Source organism: Sinocyclocheilus rhinocerous, unplaced genomic scaffold, assembly GCF_001515625.1.
Source record: "Sinocyclocheilus rhinocerous isolate Xijiao unplaced genomic scaffold, SAMN03320098_v1.1 scaffold451, whole genome shotgun sequence".
NCBI lineage: Eukaryota > Metazoa > Chordata > Actinopteri > Cypriniformes > Cyprinidae > Sinocyclocheilus > Sinocyclocheilus rhinocerous.
This window is the reverse complement of record NW_015657491.1, coordinates 890,292-893,296: the sequence shown is the minus strand read 5'-3', so window position 1 is coordinate 893,296 and position 3,005 is coordinate 890,292. Positions and strand designations below refer to the sequence as shown.

Below are 3,005 nucleotides of genomic sequence, written 5' to 3'. Positions count from 1 at the left end.
CAGGACGCTCTCTCTCTCTCTCTATATATATATATATATATATATATTCACAATTTCTGGGTGAAAATTGTCTCAAAGTAAATACAGCAATTTATTTTATTTATTTTATTGTATTTTTTTTCAGTGTATATTCTTATATACATTACATTACATTTGCGTCTATTTCTGCATGAGGGAGTTTTAGGGCAAAGCTGATACTTAAATGAGACAACTAAGAAATGCATTAAGTAAAAATAAATTTTCAAAGTTGTTAATAAAACAAAGATTACTGGAGTATATTTTACACAAAACAAAAATACTATTTCAGTCTTTCTACTTCGAAAGTTAAAATTTATTTCGGTGTGTTATTTGACATTTCTTTATAAAAAAATTACCAGCAATTTCTGAGGGAAAATTGTTTCAAAGGCAGTTTTTGTTTGTTTGTTTGTTTGTTTGTTTTTTGTTTTTTTCAGTGTACATACTACAACATTTGATACGATGTGTTTATGATGTAAGACAAAAAGTGATGACCCATGATATAAGTAGCCAATGCACAATGAACATAAACAGCTACTAGATTTTCTCGTCCTGTGTTTGCTTGTCTAATGTCTTCTAAAAGGTTCTAAAAAGCATTTTACATTTAGTGCTTTTTGAATGGATAAGCAATGCTGTCTCCCTTAAGGGACGGTGAAACAGAACTTAGCATGTTGGGACATTTGACTGTCTGCATCTCGATCTCTTCCTGTCCTATACCAGACAGTGACGTAACTGCATCTTATCTGCATCACTGCCTGAGACACTAACTGAAGGAGACAGCATGCTCCTCCACGCAAGTCTCACTCCACAGAACTGCACACGTACACAACCAAGCAACAAAAAATACAGTTGTTCAGCAAACCTAGAAAATGATTTTTATTTCAGTACTGTGACAGGAATAGGTCCAATACAAGTAAACATGAAAAACAATGCCAATTAACTGCATGGGATATTTCACTGCAAGATACACTAAATGGCTTTTCTATTATTCTATTATTATTATCTTTTCAGAAAAAGAAAATTCATTTTAATATATTTTGGTGGAAAAATGTCAATGTTTTCTGATATATATCTGTTCTAATATAATAATGAAGAAAAACAATTAAAATAATTAAATCCTTAACAAAAGAAGGTACAAAACTGCTTCAGTGCTTATTTTATTTATATTATTTATTTATTTTTGTCCACCAAAGCAATATCAAGTGATGCAACCAATAAATAAATAAATAATCTAACCCCTATGAACCCCTGTGTCAAGGCCAATACATCTTTTAAAATATAAAATAATTTGACTTATTTATAACCCTTATTATAAATGTAAAATTATTTTTTATATATATATTTTGCATATTCATTTTTATAGTGATTAAATGTAAAAGTTTATTGAAATTTGTTTATTCATTTATTTATACCAAATGAATTTAAACCAACTTGAATACAGCAAACTTAAAAAACTAAATTTTTCAAATTACTCACGGTTCTGCTGGTGTGCCCTAGTTGGCCACCAGATGTCACTGTGTGTTTTGAGCACATGGCTTGATGTTTTTTGTTGGTGCCATGTGCTCTCCTGTCTATTGTCTGACACCGCCCTTCTTGTTATCTCATTAGTGTTTTAGGTACTCCAACTGTGTCTCCCTCGTTACCCTCCTCGTTTGTCTCCCTATTTATTCTTCTTGTGTCTGCAGTCCTGTGCTGGTGCCTGCTCATGTTGGAGTGGAAGGAAATGAGGAGGTAGACAAGATAGTGAAACAGGCTCTTAAGCACACAAATATTGACATACATATACCCTTGAGTAAATCTGAAATTAAAGGTTTAATTAAAGTAGCTGTCAGAAAGATATGGCAAGAGAGATGGGATAAAGGTAACAAAGGGCGACATTTGTATAATATAAATAAACAAGTAGGACATGTAAGAACTGCTTATGTGATAGAAGGGATGATACAGTTATATCTTGATTGAGAATTGGACACTCTACTCTGAATAAATCACTCCAGATGATAGGAAGACATGAATCTGGTCAATGCAATCATTGTGGACTTCCAGAAACTGTAGAGCATGTGCTGATTAACTGTAGGGCATATGAAAGGGAAAGAATACAGTTAAAAGAGGAATTAAAATCTGACGGCATTAATTCTATGACATTACAGAGTGTGTTAAACAGTTCTCATAAAGGTTATAAAGCTCTTATAAATTTTTTGAAAATAACAAATTTATATAATAAAATATAGGTAGAAGGTATTTTTTTTTTTGTTTTTTTTTGTTTTTGTTTTTGTTTTGAGAATTAGCATTTCCCTTGATATCAGCGCCTCACACTCCATCCCAGTAGGTGGCGGAATATGCACCAAAAGCCGGAAGTGTCTGTCTGTGACGCGTTTACGCGTGTGAGGAGGACGAGCAGCACGTGCAGATCAGCAGCGCCCGTTCTTCCCCCTCGGGGTAGTTTTTGTTGTAGTTTTGTTTATTTTTTACTATTAATAAATGCCCTTATCGTCCTGCATTTGAGTCCTCGCCTCATCACTCTCCAGTACCATGACAGAACGAACCAGCCAACTGAGGACTCAGCGGAAGATGGGCTCACTCCATCTACCAGCCTCTACTATCTGCAGCCCCCTCCACCAACGCATGCTTAAGGTAGCAGCATTGAGTTCCCTCCGTCAACAGGGGACTGACGTGAGGGAATTCGCGATGGAGTTCTAGAGTGCTGTGGAGGGGCTGGACTACAACGAGGCGGCTCTCAAAGACCTTCTGAATTATGCCCTTGATGAGCCCCTCAATTGGTGGAGGATGAAAGGGCTGGATCACCTGACGTTTGTGGGGTTCGTAAACTACCTAGCTCGTCAGGGGAACCCTCCAGCCGAGGAGGCTGCAGCGCCCCCAGTGGTGGCTGAGGAGGATGCAGCGCCTACAGTGGCGGCCGATGAGGCTGCAGCGCCCCCAGTGGTGACTGAGGAGGCTGCAGCGCCTACAGTGGCGGCCGATGAGGCTGCAGC

General features: G+C 37.2%; 1 long non-coding RNA gene across 1 annotated transcript in view; it reads right to left on the bottom strand.

Moving 5' to 3' along the window:
* The window catches only part of LOC107721086 (uncharacterized), a 9,882-nt gene extending 7,711 nt beyond the window's left edge, over nucleotides 1-2,171 (bottom strand). The window contains exon 1 of the long non-coding RNA XR_001637677.1: nucleotides 2,053-2,171. This is a non-coding gene — a long non-coding RNA (uncharacterized LOC107721086). The remainder of the gene's footprint in view (nucleotides 1-2,052) is intronic.
* Between the last annotated feature and the right edge of the window lie 834 nt (nucleotides 2,172-3,005).